The sequence below is a fragment of the Pecten maximus genome, chromosome 10 (assembly GCF_902652985.1).
Source record: "Pecten maximus chromosome 10, xPecMax1.1, whole genome shotgun sequence".
Lineage (NCBI taxonomy): Eukaryota > Metazoa > Mollusca > Bivalvia > Pectinida > Pectinidae > Pecten > Pecten maximus.
Genome location: NC_047024.1, coordinates 32661143 through 32685178, shown reverse-complemented (window position 1 = coordinate 32685178; position 24036 = coordinate 32661143). Strand labels below are relative to the sequence as shown.

The 24036-nt window shown below is 34.2% G+C and overlaps 1 protein-coding gene across 1 annotated transcript in view; it reads left to right on the top strand.

Moving 5' to 3' along the window:
* Positions 1-8375: 8375 nt before the first annotated feature.
* The window catches only part of LOC117336469 (CD82 antigen-like), a 68159-nt gene continuing 52498 nt past the window's right edge, over positions 8376-24036 (top strand). Inside the window, exon 1 of the mRNA XM_033897019.1 lies at positions 8376-8491. The gene's annotated coding sequence lies outside the window, so the exon portion shown is untranslated. The remainder of the gene's footprint in view (positions 8492-24036) is intronic.

The window sequence follows — 24036 nt, the reverse complement described above, 5'->3', positions numbered from 1 at the left end:
GTACCTCATGTAACACATTGTCATGTGTCTGAGTGTAAATTAAATCTGAGAATTACGAATTCTCAAGTTTGAATGGGTTAGTATACCGCTAAACAATTACCAGGTGTGAAATTACGGTCCACAAGCTCGTCACACCTGTCACTGCACCACAGGTGTCTATGATTTCTGGTGGTCTAATCGGCACACGCCGATAATTGCTTGTGAGTTCACGCGTTTGGTTTCTGTGCACTTCAAAAAAGTTCCGAAGACAAGCTTTTACAGGTTGTACATAAATTGAGCTTGAATTTTAGTAAGAATTGCGTTTATACTATAGGGAATACATTTTCAAGTTGTTGAAATCAAACACATTATTTTTGGAATTCAGAGAGTTTCGTTTTCCTTACAAACGAAAAAAATCGTATCTCTTAGGTTTGTCTATAGAATAATTAACCTAAGTTACCTCATTCATATACATACCCATGATGTTGAAAATTTACTCTATGAATCTTGTCTGGGAATTCCTGATCTTTTATGGACACGTTTTATCAGAGACCTATATACTAGTATATAGGTCTCTGGTTTTATCAATTGCGGACAAAAACCCAAAAATCACAAATAACGGTATCATTGCTGTTTTGGCTAATACAAAATTTTAAATGATTAGCATTTATTTCACATCTTGTATGAATTGCATTTTAAACTTGTATTACTAGAAGTATTATAACCGAAATCAATACTGGTACATTTGTATGTAACAAACCGGTCATGCCCTCATAATAAAGGCTATATGATGTAAGTCGTTATAAATGGCCCGTTATTCAAATGTCATACATTTTGATGCGGTTTTCGGCATTCGTGTTTTTTGACTAAATCGAATAATATATTGAACTAAATAATTTCGTTCAGGGTACACAGGCCCTTATTCAGGAGTGGAATAATATCCCTCAAAGGATCATAAACATCTTTATGGGGTCGATGTTATGGAGAGTAAGAGCAGTGACTGATGCCAGGGATGTGCCCACACGCTACTGATGTGACCAGGAAACGGTGTAGGGTATTTTTCGGCATAGCCGTATAATATTCTTTTGGCCCCGGATATGACGCGACAGGTGGCGTTACTGGTCAAGACGAAGTCTGTGATTTGTCAATGTAGCGGTAAATGCAAAATGAGATATGGAGTTAAAAACGAAACAACGTTAAGATTGAATGCAAGCTGAATAAGTGCATGTATCTTTTCAAATGACACATTAATAAAAGCATATTCCTGATTCAAATGCAGTCTTATTATGAAATGATTCAAACCGATATAATTTTGTTATCTGTGCTGATAGGCATTAGTTCGTTGATTTATTTCACCAGCAGTATTACATTATAACCACCAGCATTAAAACTATGCCGTTTATCTTTTTCGGCATAGCTGTCTAATTTTGTTTTGGCCCCGGATATGACGCGACAGGTGGCGTTTCTGTCAAGATGAAGTACGTGATTGGTCAATGTAGCGGTCAATGCAAAATGCAGATATACAGTTTAAAACGAAACAAAGTTAAATGGACCTCACGGTAAACCAATATTTATTTTGTATTTCTATCATATTATTGGGTATATCTTTTAAAAAATAACCTTCTGAACAATAGCCATTCGAATTTGATGATGTATGTACATAAAAACATCAATTATTAAAAGGTTATCAGTCTGAATATGCAAATTTTGTGACATATATACGATAAACGCATGCGCACAACAAACTAAAACACATGGAAACAAAAATGGCTTCCATTGTGAATCGACTGCGGTTGGAAACGATAACAGCTTCCGCAATGAAGAGAATAATAGGGAAATGGGTCAAATACAATCCTAGAATTAAACTTGGGAAGCAGTACAATAGATTGTAACAGTTCAAACATGAAAACAACAGTAATACGGACGCCGCTCGTATTCTGCTTGATTGTTTGATAGTAGGTCATGACAATCTCGGTATTATTTACACAAACTCTGTAATATTAACACAAACTCTGTAATAGTTCCACAAGCTCGGTAATATTTGCACAGTCTGTACCTGTCACTATACTATATGAACAGTGTTTACACTTATTAACACATAAATATGTGTGCCGTAATATATACAGAACGTGTTATTTAACATTTAAACCACTGTATAATATCGTTATCCAACTAACCCAGAAGGAATATAGATATCGCCTTGTAAACTATCGTCTGTTTGTGTTGCCACGATTTCAAAACAGTCACGTAATGATCTAAAAATAATTTCCGCGCTAAATTTAGAGGGGGATTCCCAACTAAATCGAGTGGTCAAGCTGGACATAGGGATTGACTGTGAACATTGGGACAGCACAGAAACATAACTGGAAAGGAACAAAACGCGTACATTCAGTGAAAATTGCAACGTTTATCGTGATGTCCCTTTTAAATTGAATGCAAGCTGAATAAGTGGATGCATCTATTCAAATGACACATTTGCAGTCCTATTATCACCAAAAATGATTCAAACTGACATAATTTTGTTATCCGTGCTGAAACTGCGTATTTATTAATTAAAATGTAGTTCATTAACTTATTTCACCGGTAGTTTTACATTATAACCACCAGCATTAAAACTATGCCGTTTATCTTTTTTAAAGATATTTCTTGTTTAAAGATATTTCTTGTTTAAAGATATTTCTTGTTTAACGGTATTTGCTCAAACACCGTCTGTGATAGAACAGCAATTAAAAATCATGAAAATGTATTCAGTAATGATGAAAAGCGTGCAAATTTCTTTTCTTCCGCTAGTGTATATATATCATATTTGGTTCAGTCTTGACCAATTTGCTTGATTCACTTATAAACCTTAAAAAAGTCCTGATATTGTATCATGAAAGTTAATAGTTTAAGACAATCCATTAAAACTGTATCATAATCAGAGATAGCACGATTCAATGAGAAGTCAGTTGTGACGGGTCCTTGATAGGCATTTTAAGCGAAATGATGAATTCCATTTACCTCCCTTCTACTGCAAAAATCCCATAATGAAAACAACATACTAAGAAGATTGACAATGCATAGTACACATATTGTATTCTAAGTTAAATTTAAAAAAAAAAAAAGGTAAAATATCTGAAGGATCAAAGACTGCTTTTTTCACAAAATATGCATCAAATAGCATTCATGGTACTAATTTTCGCAAAACAAATTATATTAAAGCGCCCTAAAAATGACCGCAAGCTGCGTACCAAATATGGAGGCGGGTAACATGTACGATGGAATTTCTGCGGGATGAAATTAATTATTTAATTTAAAATTTTGAAACGAGAGAAAACTGCTGGAGTGTCGTAACAGTGGGGAATATCTAACTTTTGGAATTGTGTAGAATAATCATTCAGGCGAGGGGTTTCGGCCCCCAGAAGCTGTCCAAGAAATTTTGAAAATCCTGCATTAAGAGAAAGTTATCTATGGTATAATTTATATCTTGAGTATGTTTTTTTTATTATTACAAAATGTATTATTCTTATTATTATTATTCTTTTTTTTTAATCTGATTTTTTTCTTTCTCATGATAAACTGTTTCGGATGTACATAACAAAGGAAACAAGGCGGGGGTCTGGGGCCGCTCAGATCCCCAGAAGCTCTTGACAGAGTAGTGTAATATCATCAAATTCTGGGAGTTTCTCGACCATATTTTGCACGTTTTTCTTTTTAGTTTTTTGTTTTATTTTCAGGATATTAATTTTCATGTTTATCTGTTCTAGAGTCAAGAAAATAAGACGGGGTCTGGAGGTCATGCTTAATTTTGTTCTGAATGATATTTTCAGGATTAACTATTTAATGTGTACTAAAAAGCAGGTCAGAGATCTGGGGAATACCACAGAAGCTCTTGATAAAATGGTGTGTTATCATCATATTTTGGAAGTTTAAGGATAACATTTTCCTACTTTAAGTTTCGCGATTTTCTTAATGAAATTACAGGATTAACTGTTAGAGGGCGTGTGGCATTACAGAAAGTAAAGCGGGGATCTCGGAGCAGACCAAGACCATGCAATTGGTTTTAAAATGGAGCTAATAAAACGATAATATCTCTTGTAATTATCTTTAAAAGTGTTTATGTCCACAAAAACTTCCAAAAAGTGCAGAGTTTTCAGATTACATAGAACACGTCAGATCGTTTTCTCTCTCAATGGGTTGTCGTGCATTTCTTTGTTTGTAGATTACAAATGCTAAGGTAGCAGGGTATTGTTTTGATCGTGAGTTGTCTAGGTGTCTCACTGAGGGTATACAATGTACATGTGACAATGGAAACGACTGAAAACTGTAAGGGAGGCTGAGAAAAGAAAGATGTTTGACAGAAGAAATGAGTGATATATTACCCCCATATGAAAAACAGAAACAATTCTTCATGTTTTTGTTATTTTACATAAACATAAAGAATTGGTATCATTCCTAGGAGATACACTTCTACACACTGCCTGTTGAAATCGACAAAATAAAGCCATTGTCTTTAAAATGAAGCCTATTCCATACTCCCTCTATATTTACATGTACATATATGGTAAAAGAATCAAAACTGTATAATTCTGATATGGGGCGTAACCGTACATTGTATTTCCACTCAATATATGATTTGCAGTGATATCTGGTGATGGAATTCTTTGTTTTAATTCTTATGGATCCCCCAGATTCGCCTATGTATACAGCAGCCGAATTTTTAAAAATGTTTTTTTCAACCGATCATCAAAACTATTTGTTGGAGATGAAGTTCCAATGAAACATCCAGTGAAGTAAAGTATGTAGTTAGTGGGAATCAGCTGTAGTAAATGATATCACTGTGACTTAAAAGGGATATAGGCAAGATGATATCACTATAACGAATTAGAGATGTCATCAATATGATATCATTAAAATGAATTAGGGGTATCGTCAATATAACATTATAATGAATTAGAGATATCGTCATTATGATATCATTATAATGAATTAGAGATATCATCAATATGATATCATTATAATGAATTAGAGATATCATCAATATTATATCATTATAATGAATTAGAGATATCATCAATATGATATCATTATAATGAATTAGAGATGTCATCAATATTATAGCATTATAATGAATTAGGGATATCATCAATATTATAGCATTATAATGAATTAGGGATGTCATCAATATGATATCATTATAATGAATTAGGGATGTCATCAATATTATATCATTATAATGAATTAGGGATGTCATCAATATGATATCATTATAATGAATTAGAGATGTCATCAATATTATATCATTATAATGAATTAGTGATATCGTCATTATGATATCATTATTATGAATTAGGGATATCATCAATATGATAGCATTATAATGAATTAGGGATATCATCAATATTATATCACAATAAATCACTATAATTGAGTTTGGGATTACAGTATACCCTCTTTAATACATTGGTCGTATGCTCAAAATTACTGTAATTAATTACGAATATTCTAAAATCAATACAAAGAGTTTGTCATACCCGGAAATCATTATCATGAATGGTGATACCTCTTAATCATTATAATGAATTGGTGAAACCCTTTAATTCATTATAAAGAGTTGGTCATACCCCTTAATCACCATAATGAATTGGTGATACCCCTTAATCATCATTATCATGAATTTGATATCGATTTACTTTAAAAGGTTGAGTTGGTAGAATACTCAATCAATTTTCACTGCATGCTAAATTGAAAACGTCGCATATTTTCGAAACAAAATAGGAACCATAATTTGAAGAAGAGGAAAAACATTGCACTTATTTGATGTTTACCTTCAATAAAAAACCAACATCATATTGATTAAAGTATTGGATGTTTTAGCAAATAGTGCTATGGTCCTAAACCAGAATGACTTGTCAGAACAGTAGTACAGGTCTGGTGTTCATTATTTCTACTTTCCGCGAATAGATCTGTCTTCCTGTAAATTCGTCAATGTAGGATGATATACACTTATTCTAATTAATATAACGTTTTTCATTAATTGCGCAACAAAATGGCTACCTACGTTTGATTTTCCCTTCCATATTTTGACTTAAAACATTTCAATACGTACTTTTGCGATAATTTTGTGAGAATAATTATCTTGTAGTATGAAATCATAAAAAAACAACTTCCACACAAACGGGAACCTGTTGGAGCGAGTAAATCTGATAGATAACAAAATTGGAGCACCTATATTGACCGGGCATATTTACTAAACCAAAAATATGTCTGGTCTGGTAACAATCGTCAAGCATGTCAATAAAGAGTACCACAGAACGGAACAATACACGCCCGTCGAAGGTTATATACATATATACTTGTGTTACTACAGTGTATTGAAATTAGATTGCCATCACCTTATCAGTTGTTATATGTGGCTGGCTTTAATCTTCACCTTGACTTTCAATGTTTAATTTTCTAACAGTTTGAGGTAATCAGGACTTACTAAAGTAGTCGGGGGCCGCGGTGGCCGAGTGGTTAAGGTGTCCCGACACTTTATCACTAGCCCTCCACCTCTGGGTTGCGGGTTCGAAACCTAGGTGGGACAGTTATCAGGTACTGAACGTAGGCCGGTGGTTTTTCTCCGGGTACTCCGGCTTTCCTCCACCTCCAAACCTGGCACGTCCTTAAATGACCCTGGCTGTTAATAGGACGTTAAACAAAAACAAACAAACCAAACTAAAGTAGTCTCCAACTCAAAAAACACAACTTGATATCATTATAAACCCTGTCAATTCCAAAGATTTTTTTTGGTAAAAGTAGGATCTCGGACATAAATCAAATACCAATTTAAACAAATGACAAAAACTTTGCAAGAAATAGTCGAATCGAAATTAAATCCTACCAAGTTATAAATGAAAGAGATCGGTCAATAAATGTAGGAGATCTCTGGACAATTAAACAAAATTCTACACCCGACGGACGGACAAAGACATATATACCATAATACTCCCTTCAAATTTTGGGCGTGTAAAAACTAAAATATTTAATACGCCAAACAAGTAACTCATAAACAACATGACGAAACTAAGTAGGCGATAGAGCTTTCTGTTCGACTTTATAATTTATAATGATGAATGAAGAAGGTGAAATCCACAATATTTTGTCAGATATATTAGATGTTTCTTCTTTTTCTTAAAACGAAAAATAAAACACAAATAAATATTAACTTATTAGAGGGGCTTGAGTAAACATACATTTAAAGGCAGCATGGTTTATGCAGTTGTGAATCATGAGAAAAATGACTGTGTAACTATCTGGTTATAGAGATACACAGCCGACATTACACAAGTCTTCAATCTGCCTGCCGGACGGTGCCGATCTACTCTGAGAGTTTGACAAACTGATACTTAAATATTACATAAAGGGTTCTTTAGTAATATGTCAGAGTTGATACGGCCAAGTACCTCTGTAGCATAATCTTGTGGGACAATATACATATAAATTTGAAGAATAGCTTTAGATGATTTAAATATATTTAATTATATCACTGTACATACAAGAACATTGGGCACAAGTTATCCAATTTATACTAAACCTTTTCCCTTTATAATTTTCATTACAACGTATATTTTTACACGATGTCATCTGTCATATTACATAGTTTCTTAGATACCGTAGGCTATTGTCGAGGGTATTCTAGCGTATATATCCAAAAGTGATTACTTTGGAAAGTCAAAACTTAAACTAAAAATATATCGAAGACCAGTTTATTCAAAGGTGGTTTGCTGATCATGAAAAAAAAGCAGAGGAGGGCAAATGTGTTATTAAAATCTAACTTAAATTTCAAAAGATATCGCCCCTCAAACTTGCCACTGTATTTGACTTAGTGATCAAAAATACATTATATTCTATATACCAGAGACGTGTATATCACATATGTATAGTATATGAGTTTAATTATCTATTTCTATAACGAGGATTTTATACAGCCCGCGTATGTAACTTTATAGTTGTTTTCCTCGTTAATGAAAAAGTATACATATGAATGAAGATTAAAAAATACCTTAGTTACATATTATATGCTAAGATATTGCTTCATCTACTAAAAAAGAACGTTTTAACATGTCAGTTATACGTGTGTTAGAAAGGGTATGCTTTTATATAGAGTTTTGTTTTTGTTTTTAATGTATTACTATACAGTAAAGATTCAACGTCAATGTTTTCTAGTACACTTTAAAACACTTTTAATTGAATAAAATTAAAAAGTCAACTATTGATTTAAAAAAAACAGTCTGTTTGAATCCGTAAATGGTTGAAGTATTTAAATGCTGATTTTTACGTAGATAAATACACAAGGGAGTGGCTTGAACACGTCTCTAGTTTTATTGTGGCAACACCGTTAAACTTGGCACACCCACGCAGTTACCGGCCTTGTTACTGTCGTCAGATGGCGCTGCAAGTCTTCCGTCTTAAATTTAGCACACGCCCAAATTCAACCTCCGACGCTGTGTGTGTGTATTGCAGTTTGACATTTTGCCGCCTGGTGTTCACTGTAAGTATGCTGTTTGTAAACAAAACCTCTGTTCAGAGTGTTGAAGAGTAAGCTGCCCCTTACGATCATGAATTGCATGCGCATTAAATGGACATTTGATCCGGAGTTTACTATGCTGTAAGGCAAATTTTGAAGTTGATGCCATAGGCCTAATTCATTCATTCGCTGTAAACTGTGCGTGTCGCTATGTCATGGTCAGCTGTTATCGTCTGAGGTGACAGTGAAATGAATTATGTAAACGTTTATAATTTATCCACGTTTATCATAATTTTAAAACATTACCATGATATGCAATGGTAATGTACACATAAATAGTTTTATATTTACTTCAGTACAGGACAAACTCTAACATGAATAGGGTTTCAAAAGGACTTGAGAATCATTTGATTTAGGAATCGTATCCATGTCTTCATTGGAGGAGAGAGCAAAACGATTTAACCTTTTACCATTCTCAATTTACTTGTCACACATACTAGCTCTATGCGTTTCTAAATAATACTTTAAATAAATTAATTTTTAATCTGACATGTTTAAGACATTAAATGAAAATGACAGCTTGGTTGCTAATAAGATTGACCAAATAGATTACTGATATAGTGAATTTTATCGTATACATGATTTCATTTGAATTGCGTGTTGAAATGTAATGAATTTAGGATACAACAGTGTTTCCAATTATAGGTCAGATTTAGTTCAAATTTATAAATATCTGCTGGCGTTAAAGATGTCTAAAGTAATGCAATTAAGATATGATTAAATTAGATAATTAGATAATTTAGTTTGGAGTTAAATTTACTCCATTTAGATGTATATATAGCTAGCATTATCAGTTTACTGCACGGGGTTTGATTCATTAATTTGAATTTTTTTCCATGCCTTCCTACATTTGAAATAATTGATTCTATGGTTAAAATATTTGCATTGATTTAGTGTGTATACTTCAGAAGAGGGTAGAGGCCAATATGAGACCTAGAAATAGTATTTAGTGTACACACCCAACAATGGAGAAGTGATCTGACTGAGGAATAGCTAATCTGACCACATACTGGGGCCTTACAATCACCAGGTCATGTAAAACCACTAGAAAAACGGGTATATTGTGTCAATTAAAGCTTCAATTCATTGTTCAAGAATTTACGAACTCAACTGTCGAGTTATAATAACTCTCATTCAGTCGCAGATATGATAGTAATGGTGTAAGTTTTATCTTTGTTTGACAAAGTTTCAAGCTACACAATATTATGTATTCTGAATTTCTGACATTTATGTTTGACTAATGATCGCATGGATTGAATTTCAGACTCAAGGATATATCATGTGTCAGTTATGTTTGGGATTCCACCCATTATAGTCTCAATAATAATGATAAAAAAATTTTTTTAAGTATCATAAAATCTATCATTACACTATATACAAACCTTAGTAACATGATATTGATAGAAGATAGGGGATCTAGAACCAACACCGACAGTAATGTTCTTGATAGATATGTGTTCAATAGAGATCCTTATTGAGGTGAAAACGATATAAAGGCATCTCAACATCCAAGAACAGTTATAAATCATCTTAATTGTGGTCTAGTTAGATGTCCTCATTATGTAAGAACTGCTATGTGAGCCTTACTGAATGTATGGCAATAAGTAAATAATGCTTTGTTGGTTATTTATGTACAGCTAGCTAACGAGGTTTCACATGTCTACTATACAGAATTTTTAACAACTTTACTCACAAAAATAAGTGTCCGCTGTCCGCATTAGGAAGGTGTCCGCTATACATGTACATGATATTTATATAGTGATTTTCATCTGGGATTCCTGGAACTGTCCCTTATGGACAGGTGTCCGCTATATAAGGGTGTCTGCTATTACAGGTTTCGACTGTATATAGTCCTTACAAAAGGCATGCCTCTGTCAATAATAGAAGTATGATGCTTATAGCTACATTATTCAGTTGGTTCCATTTGTAATCAGATTAGTGTTGTTATAAGGGATCATGGTTTGTGGGTTGGGAGCATATAATCAGCAAACTTGTAGGTCAGTCTGGACATCAGTAGCCTATTGGGGAGTAATAAATACTGGCAACATGTTTCAGATTACCAGTTCTACTTGGACCCGATCTGAAATTAATGTTTCAAAAATAAATAAATACACAGAGCAACACACTCCAGGCTGTACACAACCAAAAATAATATTTTGTGATAAGATAGTGTGGAGAATCAGATGATGCTGGGATTAGAAGTTTATCAGTGACCAGGGGACCCCTGGAGGGTGTAAATGTACTCGGCTATGGGTTGGTATAGATACTTACATGAGTATATATATATATATATATATTAAGGAATTACAGCTGTATACCAGCCTTGAATTTATATATCAGGTCAGTTTTGTACACCTAAATGTAAGATATAAATGCTATTTAACACCAACACCATGCACATGTATATATATATATCTCCCTTATCCAATAAGCTGAGTTAAACTTGTGAGATCTATAAAAATAACCAATCTTAGTGTGCTGAGGGCATGCATGCAGATACAGCCTCCCTCCTCCACACACACACACACACATCCCTATTAATTCTAGGATGCCCCTAAATTCCAGAATCCTATACTATAGCCAGATCAAAACTGTTGGATCATTATATTTTATCATATTTCATGCAAATTTTTTAATGATAACTTTTTAAATTTGTGTATAATACAGTTTTAGAATTAACTTGACATTGTGTATCATACAATTTTAGAATTAATTTGTGTAAATAATTCAGTTTTAGAATTTTGCATATATTGTATTCATTTGATGCATAATTATGACCATGCACTAGCAGATCCAGGGGGGGGGGGGGGGGGGGGAGTGTCCTTTTTCGGAGGAGGAATTTTTTTTTGTAGCCTTAGAAATGGAAAAAACTGGCTCGCGCCTATGGCGCTTGTATTATCACTAAATTACTGGCCCCCTCTTTTCGAAAATCCTGAATCCGCATCTGATCCTGGATGATTGCAAATTTGCTATATTCATTTTCTGGCGGGGGACTTTGTCCCCTTTAAACCCCCTACCAGTGCGCTGCCCTGGACCTGCTGGGGGCCTTGGCGGCCCTCAGACCCCTCGCTCGCCAAAAAAAAGATTTGGCTTGCATCTACGGCGCTTGCATTATCACTAAATAACTGCCCCTGCCCCCACCCCCCACCTTTCGAAAATCCAGGATCCACGCCTGATGACTGTATTAATATTGGGATCAGACCTGTACAGGCCAAAGAAAAAAATAATATTTGTTCCTCCCAATGCAGAGGAACATCACTATTGCTTAATTGTGTAAATAAGCTATGGTTTTTAATGACATCCTCATAGCTATAGTGTAGCTAATATGGAGGTAATGATTGATCTTTGGTTTTCAAAAGCAAAAGATCTTTATCATCGTATTTGGCTTGTGTTAATAATGCAGTTATCATAATTAAGGGCTATGAAGTTCATTATTTGAATGATCGGGGCTCCAGTAAACCCTATAATTGCAGGTATATTTTTGACTCCCAAAACTCAGTTTTGATTCTTGGGATTGAAGGAACATGTACATGTCTATTTGACAAAAAAGTTTTGACCCTTCAGATTTCTGATAAATAGTTGTTGGGCTTCTGAAATTGCTGAAATTAAGGGTAACTTAATGATGCCCTTGTGACGTTGATCCAGTTTGAAGGCAACAGATCTAGAGACAAAAATGTGTATCTTATGTCAATAATTTAGCCTGTAAAGAAATTATTTATTTTTGTATTAATGAATTAAGGATTCTCTTCATGAATTCTGTATATTTAAAGATAATAGCAGTACTGATCATTTTCTCTGATGTAGATCTTACTGTGGATTAATGTTGAACACATAGAGTGAAGTTATATGTTTCAAAAGTGTGAGTATTACATAGAGACATATAATATTGGCCTGGAGTTCATTATATAAGATAAGTGTTGATTTTCTCAACATGTTTTATGTTGGTTGAACATTAAAGTCAAGACTACATACCATTTTTTAACCATGTGCAAATTGACTTGAGCAAACAACTGTACATGTAGACTATATATATGTAATATCAATACCAAAATGCAATGCAACTTTGTCAGCCTTGAAGTCTAACATAATGAAAACCATGAATACAGGTCAAAGACAAAGTTTTTTTGATGGGAAATATTAAGTACTTTAGAAAATTTGTATTGAGTTATACTATTATGGCTCACAGCTGATAACATAGGGAGTTTCTCTTTCATCCTGAGCCTGGGTGTTATACATGTAGAAACATCACCGAAGCATCAGCTAGCTAAGCATTTTGGTACATTTAGCTAGCTATCTCAACCACAGCAATATTTTTACATTATGAGTAAAAATTAATACAAATATTAAATTATGTTCCTACACTGGTTCTCCAATTCCTATGTGACGCGTACACAATTATATATACAATTAGTTATTGAAGTTATGTTTTATTTGATAGGGAAACATGAATTTATACTTCATTTGTTACTAATTGTAATGTTGGTAAATACCTAATTTTATAGGGTATACGTATATATACGTATAACATGAATTATAACTCATTTGATGCATGATGGTGACATGAAGTTATAGTATTTCATTTGATTAAGTAACATGAAGTTTTACTCATTTGATATATATGGTAACATGAAGTTGTACTTCATTTGATATGATGATGTTACTTCTTATTTAATACTTACAGGGTTAGGAAATAACATAAGACAAAATCTGATTTTGAGAATTAAAACAATCTCTTAACTACTTTGGTGATATCAAGGTGAGAACTGGGAACTCACACTGGTAATGCTACTAATGCATGTTTTGTTTCCGGTAATCCTGAACCAATCATTGCAGCCATTCCTGTTTGGCAAGGAAACTCGCTGATAGAGTCGGAATAACAGAAAAGAAATCCAGGGAAAATCAATATTTTCCTTATATCATGTTCGTTTATGGCGGCTATTGTTGGCTGCTATTGGTTTAATTTCATTTGTTTGCTACATTATCTGGTCTGTTAGAATTGATGTATAACAGCTATATACCCAATAAGGTTACTGATACCTGTCTAAATATAACTCTCACAAGGATCTGTTTAAGTCATTACTCTCGGGGTCTACCAAGGTAAAGGAAAGGCTTGCTAGTTGTTGGGGTATAGTGTTCATGTATATATATCTAATGATTCTGATAAATAAAAGCCTTGTAGAGGCTAACTGAAAACTGGTTTGGTTCATAAGGGTCAAAACAGGTACATCATAGACTAGGCATGTCCCTTCAAACCTTTATATATATAGTCTAAACTCAATAGGGTGTACACTGAGTACAGTGGTATATAGTAAATATAAACCATCTACTATTAATAATCTAATGTTCTACTGTTAACTCTGTTATATCATATTTATTGGTGTTTTTGTTTGGTGATTTGTTTAATTCGATTTTAATAAGCAGTTCATGAGCATCCAAGGAGTAATACTCTCCAGAATTTCAGTGACAAATTTAAGTCACAATATGTTTAAACACATCATGAGACAAATATCATACTACCAATACACATATCACTATAGACAAATTAGTCACAATACACTACATATCACGAGACAAATTAGTCACAATACAATACATATCACTATAGACAAATTAGTCACAATACCATACACATCACTAAAGACAAATTAGTCACAATACAATACATATCACGAGACAAATTAGTCACAATACACTACATATCACGAGACAAATTAGTCACAATACAATACATATCACTATAGACAAATTAGTCACAATACAATACATATCACTATAGACAAATTAGTCACAATACACTACATATCACGAGACAAATTAGTCACAATACAATACATATCACTATAGACAAATTAGTCACAATACACTACATATCACGAGACAAATTAGTCACAATACAATACATATCACTATAGACAAATTAGTCACAATACACTACATATCACTATAGACAAATTAGTCACAATACAATACATATCACTATAGACAAATTAGTCACAATACAATACATATCACTATAGACAAATTAGTCACAATACACTACATATCACTATAGACAAATTAGTCACAATACAATACATATCACTATAGACAAATTAGTCACAATACAATACATATCACTATAGACAAATTAGTCACAATGCAATACACATCACTAAAGACAAATTAGTCACAATACACTACATATCACTATAGACAAATTAGTCACAATACAATACATATCACGAGACAAATTAGTCACAATACAATACATATCACTATAGACAAATTAGTCACAATACAATACATATCACTATAGACAATTTAGTCACAATACAATACATATCACTATAGACAATTTAGTCACAATACAATACATATCACGAGACAAATTAGTCACAATACAATACATATCACTATAGACAAATTAGTCACAATACAATACATATCACGAGACAAATTAGTCACATTACACTACATATCACGAGACAAATTAGTCACATTACAATACATATCACGAGACAAATTAGTCACAATACAATACATATCACTAGACAAATTAGTCACAATACAATACATATCACGAGACAAATTAGTCACAATACAATACATATCACTATAGACAAATTAGTCACAATACAATACATATCACTAGACAAATTAGTCACAATACAATACATATCACGAGACAAATTAGTCACAATACAATACATATCACGAGACAAATTAGTCACAATACAATACATATCACGAGACAAATTAGTCACAATACAATACATATCACGAGACAAATTAGTCACATTACATTATACATATCACTAGACAAATTAAGTCATGTTAAACATATATCCCGAGACAAAGGTTATTATACATTTTCATATCTTAAAGATAAATTAATCTCTTAATATAATTTTAAGTTTGAACATAGTGTTTGCTACTGAATGGTTTACAGGCTTCATGACCCTTACACTCCGAAATTGGTGATCACGAGTAAACATGTATTGATGTGGAGAACATCAGTTCCTGCATCACAATTAGGTTTTGTGGAAAATGTTTAAATTAGTTGATGTCAAAGAGACAAAGAAACATTATATAAGTATACATATAAAATGATACAGGATGAGTCAGGTCTGTGTAAAATATCAAGCCATACCGTGAACATCACTGTTTGTGAATCTATTCTCGTCAAGTATCTATTGGTTATGTGTAACTGTTCTCACCCAGCTGGATTGCTTGTACAAATGCACACGGTACATGCTCAATACAAACAGCAGAACCTCTACTGTTTATTTTGATATGTACTGACAAATTTTTTATCCAACTAGGTTTCCTGTTTGTCAAACTGTTCGAACATGTGCCCAGGTTTTCTGTTGTGTTTTTTTTTCTTCACATGAATCAAGGGAGATAATCAATATGTTTACTTAATTCTTAGATATCGTGAAACCAATGACAATTATGTAATGCATCAATACTGTTCTCTTTGATGCGATTGATGCATCAATACATTTGTGAGTTGTCTCTAAAAGCTATGGTACTGTATTTCAAAGAGAGATATGGCACCACATGCACTATGTACAGATATTTTTGGGGTACTTTCTTATGAGAAGTACCACTTTGAGCATTATCTCACAGAATTTTGTCTAATATTCAATGTTTCTGTTAATATCTGGATATGATACACATCAATATTGATTTATCAGTGTATCTGAAGAGATCACAGGAATATTTTTTTCTGTACAGATATTTTCTGAGAAATCTCAGATGTGAAGCTTTGATATTTTTGAACTCCGTATTCCAACTGAAGCAAGACCTAGCTGTGTCTGATGAGAAACTTTAATTTGGTGTTGATGAGTCCAACTCACAGAAGTAAAACCTGTATTTGTCAATAAAGCTGACTGTGGTGTGTGGGCTCTAGACTGTTGATTTCAGGCAGTAGGGAAAAGTGTGCAGGTGACCCAGATTTTCACAGAGGCATTGTATGCATGTCTCCACTGTAGTACATGTACAGTACCAAATGGCTCACATATGCTACAGCTTCAGCAGAATTGATAGACAGTCCCTCTTCCTTTATAATTTTTTTTAAATTTTTGCATTTTAATGTAAGATGAAATGTATTAATTATAACAGAGCTTATAAAACAACTGCATTGATGCTATATAGTGATTCAGTTTTTTGATTTCCAAATTGTGCTCACTTTGTGGGAAATATTTCCCGCTGTAGAAATCCATACTGGAACTATTTTATTGTTTTTCTTGGCAGTTGTTACATTGACACTGACATAAAATCTATAGAGGAAAATGTTAGTTGTCAGACCTGTATAAAAATAAACAAGGAAAATTGATAGATTAATTGGAACCCTAGCATGCTTGGTGCAGAAGTTCGTGGTTTTTGACTGTGATTTTAAAAATAGAAATGTTGTAGACACAATCTGACATTCTTTGAGAAGCTGACAGAAATGGTCCACTGTTCATGGCCATGGGCTACCAGTGTGTTGATGAGATACATACATCTCAATATCATGGATTTTGAAATCCCTTGTTGGTCCTTTATTGAATTCAGTTTAAATATATTTACCTTCGCTGTCTATGAACATGTCTTAATAGCTTATATTAAGGTGTGTCTATAATCTCTGTCATATTTCTTAATATGAATCATCAGCACATACTGTATTTGACCTAATAAGGGCGCAGGTAATTGACAGTGGGGGCGCCCTTATAAAGATTGGTTATTCTGAAGTTTTATGAAACAGACTATACCTTATAGCAGAATACCCAAGGCTGTGGAAACGGTAAAATATGCAGTCATAAAAATATTCCAGATGAAGATATCTATTCATTATCATATAATAAGCTTAAACATCACTTAAATATTCCTGTAAACTTGTAAACCAACCAGCTCATCTTTAAATCAGAGAACGTGTGTACATTTTCCACCATTTATGTTCAAATGGAACTCTTTTGTGTTCTATTTATAGACACAGGTGATTTCCCAGATCATATCAAACACCGTTTTCTTTGACCTAATAATTGATTTACAATGTTTTTTACTAGCTTTCTGTTCTGAACAAAAGTTATTTATCAACAAGAATGAAGTCTTTTACTTTATCTTCAAATAAAGATCATGTAAGTTATTATTTGTATGTGTGTTTAGTTTCGGGTGCTCTTTAATTTGCACTGACATGTCTTCTGTAGGAATAGACAAAATGTGGTGAAAACTTGTGTTCCAGTTACTTAATTTTCTGAAGAAACTTGAACACATAAAGTAGCAAAACATTTCACATGAATTATTACTTTTGAACACCATTTTGACACTCAGTCAAAGATTAATTTCCTTGAAAAAAGGTAGGGGCGCCCTTATTAGGGCAGGCGCCCAAATACTGTATATGATGGTTTAAACAATCAATTCTATATATACAATAACAGTGCATGCCAAACTTTCTGACCTTACATACATGGGATACATGTTCCTATTGCTTTATAATTACCAAACACATACCGGGAGGACCAAAAGAGAATGTGTCTGATCAGAAAAAAAAAACATCAATAAAAATGAAATCCGTTGCTTCAAATTTTCTTCTTCCCTTCCATATTTTCTTCTTCCCGTCCATATTTTCTTCTTCCCGTCCATATTTTCCTCTTCCCGTCCATATTTTCTTCTTCCCTTCCACTAGCAAAATCTGATAATTAGTGACAGTCGGGTCCGGTGAATAAGTAATCTTTCACATACGTCATATACACTGATCATGATATAATGATAATGAAAGAAATTGCTAAAAGCATATCTGGATGAAACTATATCTTATTGAGCTATTTTTTTCAAGGGATATATAAATTACAATAACATATTAATACCATGTCTGATCATGATCAGCTGTATAGGCAAGTCTGTATGTTGTAATTATCAAATATTTTGTCTATAATTATGAAGTATATCTCATTTATAGTTATGAATCAAAAACTGATAATTGAAGCATGGCATTTTACTAGATTTTCCGTTTTAGTGCTCACTGCTCAGATGAGGGGGCCATGAAGCTCAGTCAGTTAAGAGTGTCAGTCACCTGAATGACACAGGTGATCGGTTCAGCGCTCATCACTTACTTTACAAGTTTGTGTTTCTCGGTTTGTGTTTCTTGCGAAGCTGAGAAACGGGCCTGTGTCTGTGCTGTTGTGTGTGGTTGTGTACTTGGCAAGACACTTTACCGTAATTGCTCTGGATGGCATGCAACAGACTTCCCATATGTTGTTCAGTGAGGTAGCTACCAACTACTACCTGGAGACATCACCTCAAAATGACCATGACTGTTCATAGGGTGATAAACCCAACAAAAAAACAACATACAAACAAACAAATAAACAGCTAAATGGCATGTAAATGATGGGAGATTGACATATCAGACTGATTACTAAAAACCAAACCTCTATTGTAAGGTTCAGAGGCACATAATGTGGAGGAACAATGAAATTTTAACAATACAGTGCAGCCCAGCAGGTTTAGGTATGTTACATATAGCATTAAACTTCCAATTGATTTCAATACAACTCTATAGTGATGTACATTACAACCAAAAAATGTTCACCTTGCCAGTTAACATGATCACCTTGTTATGAATTGTTCTACAGTTCGGTTCATATGTATACAGATTACAGCCTGCTGTGCATGCTGTACAGGCAAGAAACATGGACATTTTTTATAGTTAATTTCCAAAGTTATAATGTCTTATGAATGTATCTAGTTCTAGAAGATTTATAGATTAAATAAACCAGGAATGACAAAATCACCTATATATAGCTATGCTAGCTAAAGTTCAATAAGCTTGACAACCAAGTTCGATTGTGTAATTTTTAGTCCTTCAAGTCCTAAGGACGTATAAGTGGTTTTATGATATTTTACCAGGATCCCGGAAGTGTTCATTGTTTTGACTATGTTATATTGTATGGTCTCTTGTGTCAATGATAAAGCTGGTTGGGGCATTACTCTATGTATGAATCATACTGTTGATACCATTCTGAGTTACATTTATATAACAGTCTGACAAGGTATGTATAGTTTCCATTCTGAGTTACATTTGTCTACTGAGTACTAACTCAGTCTGACAAGGTATGTATAGTTTCCATTCTGAGTTACATTAGTCTACAGTACTATAACAGTTTGACAAGGTATGTATAGTTTCCATTCTGAGTTACATTAGTCTACAGTACTAACTCAGTCTGACAAGGTATGTATAGTTTCCATTCTGAGTTACATTTGTCTACAGTACTAACTCAGTCTGACAAGGTATGTATAGTTTCCATTCTGAGTTACATTAGTCTACAGTACTATAACAGTTTGACAAGGTATGTATAGTTTCCATTCTGAGTTACATTAGTCTACAGTACTAACTCAGTCTGACAAGGTATGTATAGTTTCCATTCTGAGTTACATTAGTCTACAGTACTAACTCAGTCTGACAAGGTATGTATAGTTTCCATTCTGAGTTACATTAGTCTACAGTACTATAACAGTCTGACAAGGTATGTATAGTTTCCATTCTGAGTTACATTAGTCTACAGTACTAACTCAGTCTGACAAGGTATGTATAGTTTCCATTCTGAGTTACATTAGTCTACAGTACTATAACTGTTTGACAAGGTATGTATAATTTCCATTCTGTGTTACATTAGTCTACAGTACTATAACAGTTTGACAAGGTATGTATAATTTCCATTCTGTGTTACATTAGTCTACAGTACTAACTCAGTCTGACAAGGTATGTATAGTTTCCATTCTGAGTTACATTTATATAACAGTCTGACAAGGTATGTATAGTTTCCATTCTGAGTTACATTTGTCTACAGTACTAACTCAGTCTCAGCCATGGCCAATAATCACAATATTAGTGTTCTGGTTAGTTAATTAGTGTATAAAAGGTTTTATATACCTAGGTACAGTATATAGTATAGTACCACCGAGAATTTATCTGGCTTGATGAGGTTAATGCTGAAGTTGAAGTCCAATCTGCAGGCAGTCTAGTTTCAGCTGAGTGGATAACTTGGTTTTGGCCCAGTCTTTGCTTGTATAGATGCTGTTGTCCAGGAAGTACTACCAGCAGGTCTCTGGCCGACTTGTTGGAGGCATACTCCTATTAAATACAGACGTTTCGAATCATTCTATAGACTCTCTGGACCCAATTGAACAGTGATACTAGTGCTGTGGTGCTTTGTCATTAAAAATATGTTCTTCTTTTCATACAAAGATTCAAAGTGAAAAAGGGAAGTATTATTGAATTTTTCAGTGATGTTTTTTTCTTTTCTTAATTTAATAAAATTATTTATGTGTAAAAGTTCACAGCCTGATGAAGCTAAGAATGCTATGCTGTTGCATAGAGTACTACCCTGGAGACCTAACCCAGAGCTGTCAGAGGCAGGGAGATAACAAACCTTCTGTAATATAGGCTAACACTCTGTAATGTCATTCTCATCATGAGGTGCTTCGAAAGGGCACCAGGCCTATAGATTGATACACAATTGTAAAATGGTGTTCTGAGGACGGGTGACTGTCATTGTTATTGAACAATAGAGAACTCTGGATTAATGAAGGCTGTACTGGTGTGGATCAGATTCTATACAGCTGGTTATACATCAAGATGACCAGGATTCAATTATAACTAAGTACATTATTTCATTGTTTCTTGTTTTGCTATCAATTGCTGCAGATCTATGGCCAGTGTCAAATGATAGCATGTTAAATGAGCTAGGAAATATTATTATACCTCGGACTTGTATCACAGCTTCTGATTAGTGAAAACCATGTCACGTGATTAAAAACATTCGTTATGTCACCCTCTCGTGAGCCCTCCAAAATCGTTATGTCACCCTCTCGTGAGCCCCAACTCGGAACTCTCTTCCGTAACGTCTTCAAAAGTAGTCGAATCAGAGAAGTTCCGAGTATTCTGCTTGACAACAACAATGGCTGCCGGCGGACGCTATCGTCTGCCAACAGAGGAGGAATTGGCGAAATTATTGCAAGAAAAGGATTCTAAAAACACCAAAAGGGTCATCAATGTGGTCGTGGATTCCTTTAGACATTTCCTATCTGCAACAGGTAGGCCTAGACCAAAGGATTGTGAAAACTTCGACGTCCATACATTGAAAGTTCAACTGGGAGAATTTTATGCCGGGTCCAGAAAGACGATGGGGTACCTCTTAAAAACTTTTCTTAAAAACTGTTGATAGTAATAAATAAACTTATTGATACCAAAATTAATTCACTTATGTTTTTTTCGGTATAATAAAACAATTACTGCCCTTGTTCCGAGTTGACATGAATATTTGCCCACCCTTGAGGTGTCATGTCACCCTCGGGCTACGCCCTCGGGTGACATGACACCTCTCGGGTGGTCAAATATTCATGTCAACCCGGAACAAGGGCAATAATTGTATAATGTCATTTTCTAGAGCTGTGAAATCATATTATTGATGTCCTTATGTTCTCTGTTGTATTTTGCCTAATTAGGTTGGTGTGCCCTTTTTCATTTCGTCATAGTATACCGATATTAAATCTCATCATCTCTATGATTGTTATGACATTTCCAGCATTGGCTCATGAAAAATGAGATTGCATGATCATGAGTTAGACTAGACCTATAATATATACCATTATATCTAAATCAACCTGTCCTTCAGTCTAATAGTGGGGGTCCTATACACCATTATATCTAAATCAACCTGTCCTTCAGACTGATAGTGGGGGTCCTATATACCATTATATCTAAATCAACCTGTCCTTCAGACTGATAGTGGGGGTCCTATATACCATTATATCTAAATCAACCTGTCCTTCAGTCTGATAGTGGGGGTCCTATATATGATCTAAATCAACCTGTCCTTCAGACTGATAGTGGGGGTCCTATATGATCTAAATCAACCTGTCCTTCAGACTGATAGTGGGGGTCCTATATGATCTAAATCAACCTGTCCTTCAGACTGATAGTGGGGGTCCTATACAATCTAAATCAACCTGTCCTTCAGTCTGATAGTGGGGGTCCTATATATGATCTAAATCAACCTGTCCTTCAGTCTGATAGTGGGGGTCCTATATGATCTAAATCAACCTGTCCTTCATTCTGATAGTGGGGGTCCTATATGATCTAAATCAACCTGTCCTTCAGTCTGATAGTGGGGGTCCTATATGATCTAAATCAACCTGTCCTTCAGACTGATAGTGGGGGTCCTATATGATCTAAATCAACCTGTCCTTCAGTCTGATAGTGGGGGTCCTATATGATCTAAATCAACCTGTCCTTCAGTCTGATAGTGGGGGTCCTATATGATCTAAATCAACCTGTCCTTCAGTCTGATAGTGGGGGTCCTATATATGATCTAAATCAACCTGTCCTTCAGTCTGATAGTGGGGGTCCTATATGATCTAAATCAACCTGTCCTTCAGTCTGATAGTGGGGGTCCTATATGATCTATATCAACCTGTCCTTCAGTCTGATAGTGGGGGTCCTATATGATCTAAATCAACCTGTCCTTCAGTCTGATAGTGGGGGTCCTATATGATCTATATCAACCTGTCCTTCAGACTGATAGTGGAGGTCCTATATGATCTAAATCAACCTGTCCTTCAGACTGATAGTGGAGGTCCTATATGATCTAAATCAACCTGTCCTTCAGACTGATAGTGGAGGTCCTATATGATCTAAATCAACCTGTCCTTCAGACTGATAGTGGAGGTCCTATATGATCTAAATCAACCTGTCCTTCAGTCTGATAGTGGGGGTCCTATATATGATCTAAATCAACCTGTCCTTCAGTCTGATAGTGGGGGTCCTATATGATCTAAATCAACCTGTCCTTCAGTCTGATAGTGGGGGTCCTATATATGATCTAAATCAACCTGTCCTTCAGTCTGATAGTGGGGGTCCTATATATGATCTAAATCAACCTGTCCTTCAGTCTGATAGTGGGGGTCCTATATATGATCTATATCAACCTGTCCTTCAGTCTGATAGTGGGGGTCCTATATATGATCTATATCAACCTGTCCTTCAGTCTGATAGTGGATCCCGCGTAGGTCCTAGACAGGTGCAATGAATTTATATAAAGCTAATAGATCTAGATATCTATATATGGAAATTCTTATGATACACTTGATTATCACCTGGTTTAATTAAGTGTTAATGTTAATTAATTCTACACTCTTTCCATTTATATCTGTTCTTCAAATATTTTTTCTCAACTTATTTTGAGTTTATTGGTCTATATATATAGATATGAATTTATTTGTGTAAGCTAGTTGATAACACAGAAAAATGATTGGAAAATTTCATTGATGTAAACCAAGTTTAAGATTCACATATTGATATCGCTTCAAAATAACAGATATTACTAAAAAGTAAAAGCTATAAATAACATTTGAATATTGACATCAGGCCAAATTTGGCTTAATTAGTTATAAACTAAAAAATCATTGTCACACCATGAAGTATTAAGTAAAATCACCAGCAGTACATGTTTATAAGAAGTTAACACATATACCTGGAGCCTGTGGTA